This window comes from Larimichthys crocea, chromosome XIII, assembly GCF_000972845.2.
Source record: "Larimichthys crocea isolate SSNF chromosome XIII, L_crocea_2.0, whole genome shotgun sequence".
Classification (NCBI taxonomy): domain Eukaryota; kingdom Metazoa; phylum Chordata; class Actinopteri; family Sciaenidae; genus Larimichthys; species Larimichthys crocea.
Window position 1 is genome coordinate 32,554,881 of NC_040023.1, and position 21,488 is coordinate 32,576,368.

Here is a 21,488-nt window from a genome sequence, read left to right on the forward strand (position 1 = left end):
AGTCGAACTGGGCGGCACAAACGGAAATGTCGGTGCAGCTGTCTGACACGGTACGACCTTGTGTCGATGTGTAACGAAGTGGGAAGAGCCATCGCTATCTCACTGCCACAGGCGTCCTCCAGCTGTCCCGACTAGGGCAGCTGTTTTTATCGGGAATAACTGGCATGTCACGGCGATCTGGTTCAAGTATCACTTGATTTCAGAACAATTTCAACTGCCCGGTGACTGAGGACAAAGGAAACCATGAAGCATCGAGCCGCATCCACCAATAACTAATATCTAAAGATAGATTCAAGAAACTGCAGAATTGTTCTGACCTGTGTTCTTGATGAATGATGGCGATGAATCCCCATTGTCTTAAGCTGAAAGTGTGTGCGAGGTCTTCCTTATAAGACTGCATGGCCGTGTGAGCACTCACAGTGTACTGTTGAATCAGGTTAAATTTCAGAATGCTTTATAAAATAGAAATAAACATTGTTAATCATTAGAAATGACAAAAATGTTATTGTGATTTAAATTCTAGAGCAAAATAACTGTAGAAGATAGATAGTAGATTATTTTGCACAAATATTTATTGGCCCCAAATAAGAAAACAATAGTCAATCAGAATCTTTGTGAAAAAGGTTTATGCTTGAAGAATAAAATCATTTAGCAACTGCATTTAATCCTCTTTGTGATTTAGACTCTGCTTATAGTATCGTACCTCTGTTTTCAGACGTAAATATGAGGGGTCAACGTTGTAATACTTTGATTTATAAAAGTAACTTTAAGACAGCTCTGGTTAAAACTTAATCTGGAACATAATTCATAAACACGGACATATTGTGCACAGTTACGTAATGAACAGCTGGTGAACGAGGCCCAGTGTTTTCAAGCCAATGAAGCAAAGCAGAATATGCAGATGAGCAGAAGCATTTCTTTTCCTGTGGTACGCCACATTTCCACATTTCACTTTTTCTTTTGTGGGTTTTTAGATGCGTACAAAAGTTTAAATATTCTCAGCTTCCTCCTACTCATCAACCTGGCCCAGACAGACAATCAAATCAATCATTACTACTTAACCACTTCCTTCCTGTTTTGATGCTGGTAGACAATAGGAACGCTGTTACAAATTCAAAGTTGATATTAGCGGACATCACTCAGAACAGAGATGATGCTCTTCACCATACTGTTTCCTTTTTTCACCCACAATGAACCCGAACCCTTTTCCCTCCCTCTTCCAGAAGTAGCACAACAACAGCTAATCATATTTGATCGCCTGGTTGCTCGTGCAGCCCCTCTCCACAGGCGCGCCAGCTGTTGTTGTCCGGCATGTTTCATGCACCTGCAGAGATGCATCAGTCTCTTGTCTGATTGATCTTTTTGTGTGTTTTTCAAAGTATAATGTCCCGTGATATATAAATTTCAGGCTGCTGTTTGTGACTGTTGACTATAGACAAAGCCAGATTTTACTTCTTTAATGAAATCTACACTCTCAGTGACTTGAGCTTTTATTTCAACTGCTTACAGTGCACACATTTAGGGTTGCGTCCACGTAGCATTTTGTTCTGAGAGCCAGCTTCTTTTTTCAGTTGTTCCCAATGACGACAAAGCATAGTCAGCCACCTATATGAAAGTGCTGCATTGAGCAACTTTATACTTTTTTAGCAAGGCGATGCTGTTTCTCCATCACTCCCAACCAAACATTTTTTAGATGGGACTCATCGCCCTGGTAGCCGAGAAAATGGGGGGAAAAGCTTGTTCAGACTGTCTATCCTGAGCTTTATGATGTGTCAAACAAACGTCATAAAAGAGACATAAAAGAAAACAATGCTGTGAGTTCTCACCCTTTTCTTCTGTCATTTATGGTCACTCTAGTTTCTCCTTTCTCTCCTTGTCTGACTTGCTCAGCTCCTACACACACATAACACAGAGCAGAGTGAACCCGGATGAAGTGAAGCGAGTTGACAACTCAAGTGAAACATGGAAAAAGTAGAAAAGTGGTCCAAGTGGGTGGAAATATCCCACCCACTTGGACCGCAGCAGTTTGGTTTTTTTTTTTATATATACAAATACAACACACTTGTTAAGCTTATAGTGAACTGTTAGAAATTGTCAAGATAGCATTGTCCTAGAAACAAAACCCACGTACAGTACATTTTCCCCTCTTTCTCACTGCACAAGCGCTTCATCACAGCGCTCCCCGGTGTCACCATCAGCATCTTTCTACCAGAGGAAAACTGCTATGTGGACACGAGGCCTTAAAGTGGAAGAGCTGACAGTTCAACTGGAATATCAACTATTACGACAACGTACAGACATGGTGGTTCAACTCCGTACAATGCTGAGTGTAAGGTAACAAAAACAAAAAGCATATTATATTCAGTCCCAAAATGTTACACACTGGACCTTTAAATTGACACTTCACCTGCTTTCCTGTCAAATGACATTTCAGCTCCTCTGCTCAGTGCTCAGCTGCTTTCATCAACTTTTTCACTCAGTAGTTGAACTATAAATATTTCAACTGCACATTTTCAGGAGCAAACTCACAAATGGAAATGTGCCTCTGCACTGTGATATATTTCCTCTTTACATGACTCTTTTGTTGTGTCTACACTGTGAGAAATTGCATATGATTTGCAATAATTTGCTACTACAGATGTTTATATTTGTTTATTTAATGTTTCATTAATATAACATGTTCTGAGTAAACATATCTGATATTAGGCAACATGCAAGTCAGCTTTGTTTACACTTCAAACATTGTATGTGCGTCCATTACACTAGTGCACAACACTTGAACTGTCACTTCAACAGTATCTTCCACTTTAATTGCAATGTCCGTAATAATGATTCACTTCCACATCAGCTGATATTTCAGCTACTGTTAAACTGGTAATCTAATTACTTTTTAACTGCTTTCATTCTTATTCTTATTCTTCAACTTCTTTCAGAGCTTCCTCTTCAGCTGAGATTTCCAGTGTTTTCATGGCTTCCACTTTAACCGACACTTCAGCTACTTTCACCTGCTACATGTCAAATGTTTCCTTACAGTTCAGCTGCTTTGAGTCCTCACACATGAAACTACACCTCAGCTGTTTTCAGTCAACTCCTGCAACAAAAGCAAATGATTTAACATTTGAAAAAGTTCGCCCCTTGTTCAGTGTTATATTGATTTAAAAGCACCAAAGAACATTTCGAGCTTTAGTTCAAACTATTGACTATTTGTTGGCTTTAATTAGAAATCATACTGCGAGAATGCGTCTTTGATTTACATTAACTACAGGCTACTGTTGCTTAGATGAACACAGACGGTAACTGAATGTTCCTGACGTACAACATACCTGACATAAAGAAGGGGAAATGCCAGTGCACAGATAGCAAAGAAAAAAGACAGAGATACAAGTCAGCTTTACTTTGTCATCGCTGTTGACAAAAACAGTGAAGTGACAGGTTCATTCTCCTTATCTTCTACCCTAAACCCTCCTTGGAATACCGCAGACGGTTTCTCAGGTGTATTCTGGGACTCCTCACACAAACAAAAACAAATAATTCATCTGAAATGTTACAATCTGACAAGGAAAAGTTTGAAACCGGTGAATACTTTTTAGTGAGTTGGACGTTTGCCTGCAGTGATCATGTCATTTTTTAAAGGGTAATGAACATCTCATTTTGCAGAATGAGGCCCTTCAAATTGAGCCTTAATCTTAAACTCCTGTTCACCCTTCCTTCTCTTCTTTTCCTCGTTCTCAGGTCTTGTCGGCACATTTTCATGGTTTGTTAAACATAGTTATTTTCTCTCAGGCTTGCTGGCAAAAAGAAAGGAAAGGGAGACAATACAAAAGGATTTTCAGGATGGTTTTTACCTTGTTAGTTCTTGCCTTGGTGAAGTACCCGACTGTAATTGTTCAGAGAAAAATAACTTGTAGAAAAGTGCAGGTTTCATTGTTAGTTTTAGATTGGAAAGAAACAAATAGAGTATTTTTACTGCTTACTTGTTGAACTGCCATTGTTTTTCCATTACCTGTTAAAGTAATAGTTTGAAACTTGGGGAATTAGGAAACTACTAGCTTTCTTGTAAAGAGTTAAGGTAAGAAGATTGAACCTCTTGTCTATATGGTAAATATGAAGGTAACACCAACAGCCAGTTATCTTAGCGTAAAGACAGGAAACATTTAGAAAACAAGGAGGAAGATCTGCCTACCAGCAGCTAAAGTTCACTATTCGACACAGGACATCTTATGTATGTACTTCTGAACCTCGGTACGTGTCCAAAATCTCAAATTTTCAGTGTTTATTATATACGGGGGAGTGAATCGGTGGACATGGGAGTGACACAGCCATTAAACAGCTGTTTGTTTTTTGTGCAGATTAAACATAAAAGATATGGGATGCCATGTTTAGCAAAAGCTCCATCCTTTGTACATGGTTTGATTCCCCGGTGGCCCCTTGCTCCATGCATCCCCTCCCTCTCTCTCTTTCCTCACTTTCCTGTCACTCTTCAGCTGCTACTATCAAATGAAGATTCAGAAACTCCAAAAAAATATCTTAAAACAAACAAAGAAACAAAAAAAAAAACATACAACATATAATGTTTTAATTATCGTAAAGAGTCTTTAAGTCATTTCCCAAATGTCAAACTATTTCTTTAATCATCAGAAATATCAACATAGTATAAAAGAATACTTCAGAATATTATGAATTAATCTGTCAGTTATTTTTTCTAATTGATTGCTCTGTAGTAGTAGTAGTAGTACTGTAGAAGTACCAAAAGATATTCAATTTTCAACAATATAAAAACAGAGAAACGCAGAAAATCATCACATTTTAACACCTGGAAACAGCAAACGTGTTATTTTTCTTCAATAAAATCACATAAATAATTATTCAACTATCAAAACTGTTGACCAACACGATTTTAGTAAATTGACTACTTGATTATTTAATTACTATGCACGGTGAAACAATATACTGATGTGTTTTTAAGTGCTTTTACATGTACTACTGTATGTCGTTGATCGGGATTCACCACCACTATACACAAGGCAGATCACATCAGATCAAGTCAGTGAAAAGATGCTCAAACTACCGAGTTAAAACTGTGTGTCAACACTCGACTAAACCTGGAAAACCATGCTGAAGGAAACTCATTTCCCACGTCCCTCATTGTGATTTCCCTCCTTGTGTCTCCTGTCGGCTTTACACTGAACTAAAGCCAAGGAGAGAGAGAGAAATGAATGAATCTGTTCGGCACAATGAGCTGAAAATGGAAATCATTTCATTAGTCTCCATTCTGGTAGTCATTCATGAACTCCACTTTTATGTTTTTATGGGAAACGACAGCCTGAGAGTTGCTTTGGAACAAACTGAAATAGCACTCTTAGATGCAGATAAGTTGTTTGGAGAGAGGAGCGCAGATGACGCGTTTGTTTGTCACTTTCAGTTTTTGTTTCCGGATCCGTCCACAACATTTATGCATTGCAATGTGAATTACAGCGAGCTGCAATATTCTCCTCTTAGAGAATATAGATAGAGAAAGTAGTGTTTAGTATCTTAGATTAGCACAGAGACTGATGATTGGATAGCACTAATCAAGGCAATATGAAGACCCATGCTGTTTTGTCCCCTGCTATTATCCAAATTTATGGATATTAAAACTTTAATGTGATTATTAACTAGATTCTGATTTAGGGAAATGATACTATTTAGTCCAGCCATGCTGTCATTTAATATTCATATTCAATTACATATTCTAATTAGATGACTAATGGTAATGTCTTTCCAGTCATGAGTCTTTGTAGTGGATTTTTTTAATCAAACTTTGCTATTAATGCTGAGTGACTAAGCAAAAGGATGAGTCTGCACACCATGTTTCTGGCCGTGCACTGTTACATGCCATCTTAGAGTGTGTATAGTGTGTGTTTCTGTACATAGATTCACCCGTGTGTGCCATGAACAGATGCCTCAGCCGTCAGACAGATCTATGTGTAGCTCCAGTATGGCAGTAGTGCTTGTCAGAACATCCTGTGCTACTCTACACTGCCAACACTTGAAGGTCCGCCAGGCCGGCCTCATCTGCTGCCCCGACACCTTGTTAACGCCCCGGAAAGGAACACAACTGCATAATCAGCTGCTAATGTTTCTAAAAATATCACGGGCAGCTCAGGGGTCAGAAGTAGGAGGAATCGACAGGTAGACAGCTTGCATATATCCATAAACATGTCAGACTGTGATGTTGGTTTGTGTTTGGTAGATTCATTTTTCCCATGAAGGTCACACCGGAGGTTTCTACAAAAAGCAAGGAAGAGCTGATGGAGCTATATTATAGACAGAGTTGGTGTGGTATCTGGAGGAGTAAGTGTAATCTTAATTTATGTATATTATATTTATATATTTATGCCTGTCCAGCAATGGATAAATGCTAAAATGTAAGACTAGTCTTGCATATTTCGCTCTCTGGCTTTGTAGTATTCGCACTCATGTCACTCAACTTTTGCCTTCCTCCACCCACGTACTAAAATTGGCCTTCACCATCCTAGGAAATAAAAACATCAGCTTGGTATATACCCTGCCCTACACCACCTGATCATAGTCCAAAACAGTTTAAACCACGCAACTTGGTGAGGCTATACTACTGAGCTTAAGTAAACGCTGACATGCTTGTGAATCACATTTCATGACAATGCTGAACATGTTTAAACAGGTATAACGTCTAACACATTCACAGCAGGTCAGCGTGCAAACATCTGCCAATTAGCAGCACTCGACACAAAGAGTGGAGGTTGTTGTGAGTTTAATTAGTCTTATTAGTTACAGCCACAAATGTGTGCTGCAACGATAAACCTACTAAAAAAAAAAGAGAGAGAGAGAGATTTGCTATTTGAGCCTGAATGAATTACACAGACTGAGAAGCAGACACAACCTCAGACGTCAATCCCTATTTCTTTCTCCCTCTGTGACATTTATTGTTGATTCTACGGGGTGATGATAAAGTACGAAAATTCACCCCTGCAACTCAAATATGTTGAGTTTTGCACGAACGAAGAGCAACTTAACGTGGGGAAAAGTTAAAAGAAATAACAGACAGTGATCAGAAAGTTGTTGGAAATACAGCTTTGCATTATGAACACTTTGCATATGAAGCATATCTAGACCGTACTTGGCGACTGTGGCAAGGAAAAACTTCCTTTTAATGAGCAGAAGCCAAAGGATGGATGGATGGATGGATGGATGGATGGATGGATGGATGGATGCTTAGTGGCAGCTCAGGTCAATAGGCTTTTACAGACTAATGTATGCTCTGTAGCCAATCTGTGGTTTAAAAAAAAACAGTGCAGATCAATTTAAATTGTTATTAATTGAAGTAAAAAGAGTCCAATACAATAATATTTGACAATACTTGTGATAAATAGCTGTATTTTAAAGCACCCCTGCTGATTTTTACGTCTCCACAGCGTGATTGTTCTGTAGTGGCCCATCCTCCTTGTCAATTAAGCGTTTTAATGTTCAAAGGCTTCGAGGAGCCTCATGAGTGGAGTAATTTAACCCAGAATCCTGATGAAAGCTCATGCTAATTGTTACGGTTCATAAATATTCATCCGTCAAAACAATCGGGCGTCTGTGACACGCCACTTGCTGCCGCTCTCTGTTGAGATTTACAGCTTTGAAGATGCCAGGATTTGTTGAGAAAGAGCTCCACTTTTTCCCCCAATACAGGAGGTGAAATTTCAAGACATATTTCATCTTTTCGTTGAATTATTTCAAGCTTATTAACTAACCCCGCTTTTATTATTGGCGTGGCCTATTTTACCTTTATTTACATGTGTCTTTACTGCAGTGGAGGTTAATAATAGTTGAAAGTATTCACAGTTAGGTCTGGGGATTATTCTGAGTATCTGGCACATTGTGCTGGCACAAAAGCACTGTTGAGTTTTTCAACTTTCATTTTTTTGATCCTTTGATCCCCACGAATGAATTGCCATCCTTCCTTCTCAATAGTACTGGTGTGACAGCTGAGAATCTACGAGTCATAAAATCTCAAAACCTCTGACAATAGAAAAACAAAATTATCTCCAAGGCTTGATACCAGTGTGGGTATTTTTTTATTAATTTTTTTGCAATTTAATTTAAGTAACCCCTTAAGGAGACATTTGTGAATGCTTCTTGGATGCTGACCTTTGAATTGTGCTTATTGGGTCGTATATTGCACCCCTGCTAACATGCCATTTCAATAAACTACAGGGTCACAACACATAATGTAAAATAGGTTTCTGCAGATAAAGTTTGAGCTGGTAAACTTTTATAACAACTATGATTTATTATTGCACATATGGAAGAATACGGGCTGACACTGCAGCACAGGTGTGCCGCTATTGTCTTTGCTTTTATTCATTAAGTTCTGAAGGCAGAGGGATGTTTTTGTTTTTGTGTTTTTGAAGTAAGTCCAATCTGTTATTCCTGCATTTATGATTATATCTTTGGAGTCCCAAGACATAGAGATCTGATGCTACGCACGAATACAAAAGCTGTTTACAGGATATTTTATTCAAGCTTATGTAGACGAGAAGCAGTTTACCTGACTGTGTTGACAAGTTTTCAGCTGTGCTCGTTTTGTTTATTGACTGAAAGATTTTTATAATCAAAGTGCAAATAAACTAAATGAATGTTTTAAATATACTTCATGCATAAAACATGACAAAATTATTTTAAATATGTATTACTGCACTTAAACACTGGAGGCATGTCTGTATGAGTAAGGATACACGTGGATAGGATACTAGGATGCGATGCAATAGACATTTGCAGAGCCACAAAACTCCAAAATCTAACTCAAAAATGAGTCCACCGAGCTAATAAATCAGACCATGAACAATAAACTTGCACAATTCAGGCAAGAGTGCCCAAAGACAACACTATCATTGACTCAAAAGACTCAACTAACTAGTCAAGAGGGCCCGCTCTGTCCTCAACTGCACCTTAGACTCCATAGAAAAAGTTGTGGAGAGGACGACATTAGCAAAGCTGACATGTTTCAGCTTAGCGTCATAGTTTATTTTAATAAATGACTTGCATCACTACACCTGCAAGCTGCTCCAAACTACGGCGTTTTACAATCAGACACTCCACTGGAACAGCTGCATCCCCAACAGTGGTTCATGAAGGCATAGAAAGGATATGTCTAAGTTTTAAAAAGACATATTTTGTGGACACAAACACTGTCCGTTTAAACTTGCATGTCTTCACCGCTACAAGTGGCCAAAATTCCTTCAGGAGCTGTGAGGCCTGGTTGGCAGATGCCTAGTGCGGGCATACCCAGGCAGCAGGCGTCGTGCCAACCCACACTGAGCTTCTAGGCTGTCTGTACTCCCTCACTGCTGTGGCAGCATGATGAAAGAAATACATTTACATTAATCATGTCACCATGTTTCTCCAAGGACTGTTTCTGTTGTCCCCGTCTCCATAAACAAAAAAAAACAACCGAGTCATTGCTAATTAGACGTCGATTTTGAGTAGCCTACTGCAGCAGCAATACTTAAACTTGCTTATTTTGTCCAATCAACAGTGTGAAACACCCAAATATTCAGTTTACAATAATTTAACAAGATAAAAAGGAGCTAAATCTGACATTTAAGAGGCTAGAACCATCAAATGTTTCGCATATTTGATTTTTAAATGACCTCAACAATAGATTAATTGTCAAAATAGTTGACAATATATTCATTCAGTTGACTTTTAGCCCTGTATATTACAATGTGTAGCACTGCTAGGATGTAAACAAAGCTGTATAACAGTATAATTTTTTCTATTTGTTTCCTCTTTACACTCCAGCTGTAACACTATTGTTAGTTTGGTGAGAGCATTATTATTTTAGAAATGAAACAACAGGATCAACTTGGATTGGCTTGTCTGCTTTGTTGCAATGGAATATCATTCATTAATTAGAGCTACCGAACGACTGGACTTGGGGGGGAGCTGAGGATTCTCAGAGGGACCATCAGCGCTATAAAATAAAGCTACGTAATAAACAGTTCTTGCGCATCCACCAAACAGGCGTTATAGGTTTTTAATGTTGGCATAATCACTTGATCGTTATCATAACAGCCAGAGTGTAACAGAGCGTTTATCGTACGGATCCGGAATCACAGCTGCAGTTTGATATTTTTCCACAAACTTTTAAATTATTATGGCTGACCTCTGGATTTATATGGCTGTAAATCATACAGCTGGGCACAAGGGGAGGACAGAGGTTTGTTTGTTGTTCGTTTTTCACTTTTTCTTTGCTTTTGCCCCCAAATTGACCCTTTTCTGATCTCCCTCTTGCCCTTGTTTGTGATACATTAATAAAAATACCGGGCATATAGATGGACAGAGGAGACAGAAGAGGCTCTGGTGTTCCTGTTTTTAGTCAAAGTGTTGAACATCCAAGAGTCCCGGACATTGTCCAGGGCAATATCAGACATCCACTGGTTCCAGTTCCCTTTAAATTTGAGGCTTGACGGCTTTATTCTATTTTTATATTGTTGTCAATTAAACATCTTTGGGCTTTGGGCTCTTAAAAAAGTTGAAGACTCAACATTTTTTGACATTTCACAGAGTGGTAACAGATTATAATAAACTGAATTCAGAATGACCAAAGCTGCTGTTTTCTACCAAGGAGGATATGCAGTATAAAACTTTCAAGTCTACAGTAAGTGTCTGATAATCAAAAGACTTTGAAAGTACTGAATTAAAATTAAAAAGGTATGCAAAAAAAGACCTTCAAACCAGACAGCAAATTGCAAGCATACATTTATAGTAATACTGAAGGCGTATCGTAATCTTGGCCAAACTCCCTTTGCAAAAGCAGATGGTAATTATCAGACTTAGACTGCAGTTGACTGACAACCTGGTTCTGTTGGTCTCCGCACAAGAAGCGACTGAAGTCCTCAGTATGTATAAAACATGTTCTCCATTAGACTGACAGGGAACCAGCTGGTTGTGTCTCTCGGCACAAATGTTCCCCTCATGAACGAGCTTTGCAAGTCTACACAGATTTAAATATTGATCTGACCATTAGACGCAGATGATCGTCTTTGTGTCCACTGGAGCTAAAGCACATTTAGAAAAGAGTCAACAGTTCAAAACTGCTATAAAATGCAAGCCTCACTGACTCGTGGTGACCCATCCTGTTACATTACATTACAGTGTTGATGGTGATGTTGTTTGTTCAGTAAGACACAGACAGTGTGTCTGCTGGTTGCTGGTTTCGGACCAAGCAGAAACCTCCGTGTCTGTGAGGTGCAGCTCTTCAAACAGCCACTTGAGGCTGGTTACACAAGGAGTCAATCTCCATAAGTCCCCATGTTCAAATGTCCAACTTCACAGCAGAAATAAACATGTTTACAGCCTGGTACAAGAAAATATTTTGGTCTCTATCGTTCACGACAACTGTACTGAGGGTGAAATTTTATAGAAATCATATTAAGGCTTAAAGTTGGCATGGCTGATTTGACTGACAGGTGGGTGCTGTTACAGATGGCTTGTTTTAGCACCCAGCCTCAGGTCCACCAATGATTCGTCTTTAGCTGGAGGGTGGAAGAGGCAGGACTGGAGCCAGAGTCAGGTTTCTTCAGACGTCACACATACGCTGTCCATCCATTTTGCCCGTTTTTAGATTAGCTGGAGGTCAAAGAGTCAGGACAAACGCCAACAAGGTGGCCACATATTTTGAGTTTTAAAACGGCTCTTTGAAAACCTGCGGGTGATGTCACGCTGTGCCTTTCATTCTTTATACTGTCAGTGCTTCAGACGTGATTGAACCATGTTTTCTCCAAATCTGCCCTCGACCATAAAATCTTTATTTCAACCGGATATCCAGAGGTTCAAATCTGAGCTAGCTTTATAGGCAAAAACCAAAAGCACCTAATCTTCACATACTGAGTACATAATCACTTAATTAGTTTATTATCACTTAGTTCTTCATTACAGCTTACAATGTTCCAGTTCCCTTGTATCTGTTGAATTTCACACCCTTTAGCCTACACATATTGTTGATTTGGTGTGAAATACTTAATCAATATTCCAGAGCGGTAGGTCATGAATGAATATGCATTTCTACAGCGATCTTTGTCACACATTGATATCATATTCAAACACACAAGCATGAACGATACACAGGTCTCATTATCCATGTTGTTTGCAGAGAGCCTGCAATGACACTCCAAGTTCATGTCTCTCCTGGAGGAAGGCGAAAACATTATTGTTTACTCTGAATCAGAAAATAAAATTATTTTGATGACTATCAGCCCACGCTCACATCTCACTAATTGCCCATGAAGTCATTTCCATAAATAATAGCTCCTGTTTATTACAGAGGTCCCATCTGTCACGCCAGAGTAATCAAATGAGCACAGCGACTTTGAGTAATGGCACTTACGGGGCTCATATTGGAACACTCCACCACAAAAACAAATGAAGTAAAATCCGGCCGCTCATAACACGGCTTACCTTTCAACAGATAAAATATAGAGTGCAGGCTTACATCAAACATCAAGGCAGAGAATAAGATTTTTAGCCATTTTATCAACGTTTAAGGGACGACAATATATTTTGATACCTCACTTTGGTCCACGTAAAGTCGGTTTTCAATGAGGAATCTGAACAACTATGAGATTATTGCCATGAAATATGCTACAAACAATCATGTTCCCATCAGGATGAGGTGTAATAACTTTGGCGATTCCTTAACTTTTCATACTGCCATCATAAGTTTTAAAATTTATGGCGTTCCATCAGCCTCGGCTTGTTGCATTTAATGTTAATTAAACTATGTGTTGATATGCTAATACCCTAAACGTAAAAAGTAGCCAGCTGGCTAACACTGGTACATTTGCAGAAATGTTGATTAATGTGTGCTGTCCATAATAAATAAATAAAATGAAAATGTAGCTCAAAGAATCACTTTTATTAAGCCTCACAGAGCAGCTGGATCTGCATGGCTGCAGACTCTTGATTAGAGATGTGCTATACCAATCATTATGATACATATCAGGGATAATCCGAGCATATTTGAAATGGATCGGTGCTGCCTAAAAAATTTAATATCCGTATCAGTGTATCAGTATCCGATCCTTTCTTAAATGAACTGTGATTGCACATTACCTCGCAAATACTTTGTATATTCCTGCACAAACCTGTAGAGCCTGTTTCATTTTAAAACATCTTGTACATATTTATTATATTTTAATACTTGATTTTTATCTTCCTCGTATTATTTATTTAATGTTTATTATACACCAAAAACACCAGAAAGACAAATTCCTCCAATAAATCTGCCTCTGATTCTGGTTTGTCCACCTCCACCTGCTCGAGTTGCAGTGCTGCTCACAGTATGACTGATGTTACGTCACCACAATCACATGCTGCTATACCGTTTGGGAGCCTATATTTCCACTTGACCTTTCTCTTCTAGTCTTCTAACCAGGTGTCATGCAACCAGATGCTAGCTGTTACTCTAATAAAACTATTGGGTGTCGGCTGATGAAACATTAAAGAGCATTACAACATCCCTGATTGACCAGACCAACAAACCAAGGCCGATTTTTACATAAATATGCCCATGCAGTCGTCTACTTTACTGAAGCCAAAAATAAAATTGCACTTGAAAAGTTAATCACTGTCATGTCCATGCAGCGCTTAATATTAGCAGAGAAGTACGAGAAATACTCTTTCTAGGGTTGGTTGATGTGGATAGTCTCAAGGATGATATTTAGCAGAGTCAATTAAGCAATTATCTGCTTCATTTGACTGCTGACCATAATGTACCACACTGTTTTCAGCTTCAGTACCCGCTGTGTCTCTCTAATCTTTATAGAGTGTTTGATTTAATATTGGTGTTCCAGCAAAGGACTGTTCTCAGTATACTGCAGAGTTCAATAAACTTTCAAATTAAGATAATGGTCTATTTGAACTTCTTCAGACTGAAGAAAAAAAATTAAAAAAGGACTGAAGTTAAGAAAAAAAATGGAAGTGTTCTGAGTGACTGAAATATAATTAATAACTGTGATTGTAGTTTAACTCTAATTAAATTTACTTTAAATTTACAAATCGCCCTTGATGTTACCCTCAAACTAAGTATTAAGAATTAAAAGTTGAAGCATCCAAATAGATAAACTTGACTAGATGTGTCAGATGTTTGCAGGTTTCTTGGATGCCAGTAATAACTTGACTCTTCACCATTACTTATATTATATTATACAACTATGTAGTCTCTTGGGTTTCCTCACATGACTCTGTTAGCTGCCTAATTGAGCTCAAGACGCATGACATGGGTTTTTACTTTTTATGAGATGCTGCCTTGGGCCGGAAGACACTTAATTATATCTGGATAAACAAATCAGATTCTAATACTGTTCCCTGGTGATAAGCACTTAGCAATTTAACCACTTAAGTGACTCGCGGTGTGCCACCAGGTATGAAAAATGTGTGACTGAGTAGTCGGTCACAGTGCAGAGTAGGTTTGGCTTCATCTGCAGCGCATCTTAAACAGTAAGTCTTCTTAGGTGATGGATAATTATTTTTCAGATTCACATGAATCACTCAGGTCAGAGGTACAGTGTGGGTATGTGAAATATGCATGCCTTCATCAGCAGACATAATTTAATTTCAGTTTAATTACTCAGTCAAGTTTTTTCAAATTGCTTACAGTTGCTGCCAGGCTATTAACTAGCCGTCGATTCCACATTATCCTTCTTCTTGCAACCCTCCACTGCCTGTAAAGTTCAGAATCAACTACAAAATCCTCTCGATCACATATAAGGCAGTGCATGACTTTGCCCCAAGTTACATTTCTGATCTCCCAATTTTTCATTCCACTCCTCGACTACTTCAATCCTCAAATCTTGGCCTTTTATCCATGCCCTACTCCAACCACAAAACAAAAAGATGCCTTCGCTGTTTTAGCCCCAAACCTCCTGGAATCACTCAGAATCGCTCAGACTTGCTGAATCTCTGGACAGCTTTAAAGGGCTCCTGAAAAACCTCTACATCTCTACAGGCAAGCTTTCTTATAGATCTCCTTCCCTTTTGTGTATTTTTGTATTTACTTTTCTTTTGTGCTTCTTGTTTTACTGACATATTTTCATGTGTGTGTTTAAAAAAAAGTGCTATATAAATAAAAAATAAAGCTTTATTTAATTATAGCAGTGTTGTCTTAAGAATAAAACATCCAAGCATTAGAAATGATAAAAATCAGTTTCCGAAGTTTTGTTTAAACTGAATCAAGGTTGCTTGAATTATAGCACAAGACATATTGAACAAAAAGTAGATTAAATTGTGTATTATAAACTTTGCAGTGAGAATATTACACTGACCAAAACTGTGAAATTCATCATTTTGTTAAAACATAATCAAAAGTCAACAATTTAGCTCAGTTTAAGTGTTAAAAGGACCAATAAGCTACTATCAAGGACACCTAATACAGTCCTGTTGTTGGATTGCAGACACAGGTATGATTCATCAGAAGTCCGAAAATAAAAACTATTAATGTCAAATCCACTTCTGTTATGCAAATATTAGGCTTTTGGGACATCAAGAAAAACACTTAGTGGCACTAATTTTCCAGCCGGGTACCATTAAACCATTGCAGGTCAAAAGGGCAAAACAATGACATTATCAAAAGAGCAACAGTTGAGGCGCCCTGCTAGCTCACCACACAGAGTGCAATACCATGTGTCAAGGCTGCAGATTCAAGTCCGGCCTGTATTCCCCATATAAACATCCATTGTTTATATGTAAATTTAAAAACTGCATTAAAACAGATGGATGGAAATGCACTTATCTTGTAATACTAGCCACATGGCACTGTAGGTAACATGGACAAAGAATGTTTTTTTGTGCAAACTGTAATTTTGTAACCTGCACTTATTCGTTTGCCAGTCGAGGTGTGTGATGAACACACAAACAGACACACAAACAAAGGTGCAGATGCAGACTATTACAGTCCTGTCTGAGCATTTCGAATGAACAGTGTGGCAGTTTAGTCAACAGGAAGACAAAAAGGTATGATTGGGCAATTCAGCTGAAAGTTAATGTTGCTGTTGACATTGTTTTCTTCTTGGCTGTTGCAGATTGATGGCAGTTTCAACCTTGAAGGGTCATCAATCACCGGTGATACTGTGGAGATTGCTGGCGTGTGAGAAGAAAGAGTGAAGGCAACACCACTCCTTCATCACAATAATGATAGAGACCCAACTTAAGATGGAAAATAAAAGACCAGGCTGAAAGGATTCAGTCCACACTTCCACACTGTAATCATCCCAAGGGGTGTTTACCTTCAGCACAAGGATCAATATTTCAATCCTCACTGGTCTGTGTGAGGACGAAATGATGATTAATGGTGTCGTTTGAAAACACTAGTGTCCGGTGTTGGTAGTCTGGGTTTTCTCCCTTGTTAGATTCCTTAATTAATATCCTTCCTCTTGTCGTTCCTATTTCCTTTCCTTAATCACTGTCCTTATTTCACTCATTTGTCACCATGTCACAGTTTGAACAACTGGATATTTTTCATAGGTAATCTGTAACTGGCTCATCTTATCAGAATTCCTCCCAACACTGATCACAGGAAGAAGCTAAGTAGAAAAACTGATTCGATAGCAAACTTTTCTGTTTTGTGTTGTTTGGCTTGGTTGGTTTTTGCTAGGTTGTGGGTAGGTTTGCATTGTGGATTATCATGATTTCACAGTATAATAAAAATAATATGATAGTAAGTTTTTGGCTTGATGCCATTTGGTTGCTTGGTTGAGTGGTTGTTTGTTTCTGTTTCTGTTGATCGTTCTCTGGCTCATTACTGCTGTTTGGTCCTTGGCTTGTTGCTATTTGTTGTTGGTTGGTTGGTTGGTTTTTGGCTTGTTACAATTTGTTGTACGATTGTTGGTTGCTGTTGTTATGGTTGATTGTTTTTGCTGGTTGGTTGGTTGCCAAGCTGAAAGAAGAAAAAGAGCCAAGACCACAACTTCAGCATCCAGTGACGAGATGAGCCACAGTGTGCTTTCTCCTTTGAAGAAAGGTAAGCCGTCAGAGCCGAGGCTTCCTCTATACCTATACCAGAACATTTGCATACTGTATAAAATCAAGAGGAGGTTCAAACTGGGGTGAAGAAGGTGAAGAAAATGTGTGCTGTATCTGTAGGAGAGTCTACAGGTGCTGTAGGTCAGTGTATGCTGACAGCTCCAGCTGAAGCTGTGCAGTTAGTGCACTGACTGCCTACAAAGACAATCCAGTGGTCAAGCTCTTGTGAATAAAGCAAAAAAACAGGACTGGTCGTATTGTCATTAAAATGCAACAGGCAGCAAGTCTGTTGGTGTAATTAGCAATGTAAGCTGTCATAACAGATGGATCGTGAATGCCTGCCGGAGACGATGTTCAGAAGATTAATGTATGTGTTGCTCGGATGGTTTAATTTTTGTTTGCATTTTCCCCAGTATCAAACTGTTAATATACGATAATGTAATAATAAACTTTGGCGTCTTCAAAAACACAGTTACAAAGTGCTTCAACATAAAAAGAAGAACTTATTTAAACTCCAAGACAATAATAGAAACTAAAAAACATAAAAATAAAGGCGGAAGTGACTCGAGTTTCAAGGTAAAGACTGGAAAATGTTGAAACATATAGGCTAACATGAAGATTAACTGATGGACATCTACAGTACACTACATTAACGCCAACACACTGTTATGTTACAGCTATTTATCTGGCTTTGATTACAGCCTTCATGACGAATGTTGCATTATAGTTTTTCAAATATTTTAAAGCCGCGGCAACATTTGCAACTTTGTCATCGCGACATCCATTATAATAAACACGGAAGCGTTTCGACCGGATGCATCAGCTTTGACAAAGTTCACTCATCTGTCTTTGCTAATCGCTACAACCTGTCTGCTTTACAAAGTAGCCGCTGTTTCATCCGGTCTATGACAGGAGTGCAGAAGCTGCACTTAAGCAGCGAGTGATTGGGGGGGGGAGCAGCAGATGAGCCACCAGCTCACATTACCAGGTATTTGCAGCGTCATTCAGATTTTTCAGAGCGTAGGCATTCTGCAGCGACATCTCGACAGAAGACAGCTTGTCAGATTAAAAACTGCATTCCTTCCAATTAAGAGGTGAATAAAGAATGCATGATTGAGTGGTGGAGTCTCTGAGTAATGCCCTGACATCAATTTGAAGCACTGCAGTGGACTTAATCATCTTTTACAGAGCTTATCTCAGGGATTGGCTCCATTCTTAACATTGTCATTAAAAATATGTTAGACTGTATCTCATAGGTCGCCAAAACCTTTGTTAACTGAATGTATTAATCTTAAAATTCATTGGGCTGCATCCAGTGAATATATATATATATATATATATATATTTTGATTATTCCAACAATCATTTGATTTATTAAAGGTCAGAAATAATGTAAAACGTCCATAATGAACTCAATGACCGACAGAATGCAAAGTTATTTTCACATTTGAGGAGCTGAAACCGAAAGAACGTTTGGCACTTTCCTGATCAATTACTTAAACACCTGATCGATTAATTAATCGATTAAGCACCACTTACTTACATTAAGCAGTATTCACATCATGGCAACATATGAAAAAGGAAAAGACGTGATCAATATGGGATGCCTGAAGCACTCGGTCATTCATAATGAAGCGCTGTAATTTACTTTCTTTGTGAAACCATTTTCTCTGAGTCTGCCTTACTGCATCACCGTGAGCTAGTGATTAACTGTGTTTCCCAGGAGGACTTTCGACAATCCAAAAGGGAGGGATACATCATAGGTGCATCTCATTTCTCTCATTTCATATCTCCAACAACCTCCGGTCTCATATGACCTGCAAATCAATTGAGGTCTTCCATCACTGAGGTCATTTCAGTTCTCTTAGTCCCGCTTGGAGGAGCGAGGAGAAGATTCAAGTTGGAGAGGCGAGGATACAAATAAATAGGTCTAGAGCAATATGGCTGAAATCAATATCAAGATATTAATGAGAGTGAGACAGATCACACTTGGTTGCACTACACTGTAGATCTATAGTTTACCATAGTGCTAAAACTTACCGTTTTTCAAGGGTAACAACATTAATCATAATTTGTATTATGGTGTTCATTTGTATTCATTTTATGAAACAAACAAACAGTAGACTCAAACAGCAGAATATTACAATAGCAGCCTCTTTTTTGTGTGCGTCTTTGTGCAGCTGAAGTAATGTGTAAAAGTCAGAGGTAAACTCATTCTTCATTCTGGAGTTTCAGGGGACACAACAAGATGTTGTTTTCTCTCTTTCACATGAATGGTCTTCCTCACTTTTCCATGACAGGTTCATACATCAATACACACACTCTGTGTATGCACAAAAACACACATGAGAGAAATCCACCTCGGGAGATTTTTTTTTCTATCCACCTCAGAAAAGGGAAAGGAGAAGAATGTTGCCAGTGTTGCCTGCGGAGCTCGCTGGCAGGTTTCCCCCCATCTCATCTACAGCTTCAAAGGCTGCTCATAGTCCTCCACAAAAGCTCGAGCAACAAAAATCACTGGCGATTCACCGAGTCTGTGCTGGCAAAACACGGACCATCTAAAGCCTCTTGGCATGAACTCATGAAGATGAAAGGAAAACTTTCCTTGCCCTTGCTTCAAATTATTCATCTGGCACCTTTTCTTCACGTGGAAGTACTAGTTTCTAATAGTGCACTGAATATTGTCAATAAATCAAAAATAATATTGCAGAATTATTATGCTTTCATGGCCATGCTTTCAGAACCCAAAACAGACACGGCCACCCTCTGAGCTAATCAAGGACACCAAGTTGAACGAGACAAATTTAATCAACACCAGAGCTTGACGTTAATGCCACTCGAAATTAAAAATTACCATCTTTAAATACAGACCCCAATTTAGGCCAATCAGTGTAATTGTAAAAGCATTGACATGGTGCCAAAATTAAGGCTGCCCTTTATGTAAATGATTTGACTCATCAGTTCAGGAACCCCTCGAGGGTGAAACCTCATGTTTTTTTTCCCGGTGCATCATTATACACAGTGATAACAGCAGAGCTGACTGCCAAGTTTTTCAAAGGTAGCCTTGTCTCCAAAGACAAGAGATGGAGATGGTGATGCACACAGTGATTCTTCAGCTGCGTTTCTCTTCACTGCTCTGATACTTTCAGCTGCGGTGCTGAATGCGGCTTAACTGCTCCCGAACCATCCAGCTGTGTAGCTGCCACCACGACCCTAGGTCTGCAACCAATGTTTATTTTAATTATCAGATAATCTGTTGATTATTTCTCAATCAATCAGTTGTTCGGTTCATAAAACATCAAATAGGAGTGTTGAGTGTCCAAGGTGACGTCCAAGGTTGTCTTGTTTTGTCCACAACCCAAAAAATATTCAGTTTACAGTCATAGAGGACTAAAGAGAATCTAGTATCAGAAGCGGGATACAAGTCGGAAAAATCCAAGCCTCCTTCCAAGGCAGCGCACCGGCCTGCGTCCCCAGCGGTGAGAGCAGCCGAAGCAAATGATGGCCAGCGGTGTCGACCCAGTTTGGGAAACCGACGAAAAAGATGAGGAGGACGATTCCTGGGGGCCCCCAGCTGCTTCTTCATCCCTGACGTTCACAGGCGGATCGAGGGGAGAGTTGGGGTTTGGTCACTGAGGAGGTGCAGGAGAGAGAGTATTGGTCTTCTTGTGAAGTTGAGTTATTGAAGAAGTCATTTTTCATTTTGAACTTAAGTATAGAGTATTTTTGTTCACTATTATTGTTTCGTTTACTTTATTTTATTTCTTTGTAAATATTGGCAGTGATTGCAACATCACTACTTTCCGACTAAGTCTGTATTTTTGGGGGAAAACATCGAGGAGGTGAAAATAGATCCCCGCTACATATGGTTTTTGTTATAAAAATTTATTTTATACTGCGTTTCAAATGTCTTAAATCATACGATGTGTACGTGAGTTCCTACTTCTCACAAATTCTGTTTTCACTTTCACTCTAAATATGATTTTGTTGCTAAAGCTGGCAGGGTAAGGTAAAGTTCAGGTTAATGTAGTCCAGAATAGAACGACAGTCAGAGACAGGTCAGACAGGCTACATTTAAATTCGGGGAAATGCTGACTATTAGAGGAAATTAAGAAGACTTATGATGCTAAGGGGGACGGGACAGCCCATTAGAGAGTGTATAAGAACCAACTGTTCGAGCTCCACAGGGAGCCTTTTTCTCGGTAACCCCCTTTTGTGTGTCGCATTGTTAAATGCTCCTTCTTGTAGAAGAATAAATTCAACTTAACTTTGATACTTCGAATCCAGTCTGCCTCATTGAAGGGTCATTTGAAAAAACAGTTTTCAGATTTGAGAAGGTGGAACTGGACATTTTTTCCTCAAAATGATTTCTCCGTTATCAAAATACTCTAATGTGAGGACGTCTGACGTGTTCACTTCACAGATGATGATGTTAAATATCTTGTCATGTTTTTTCAAGTTAT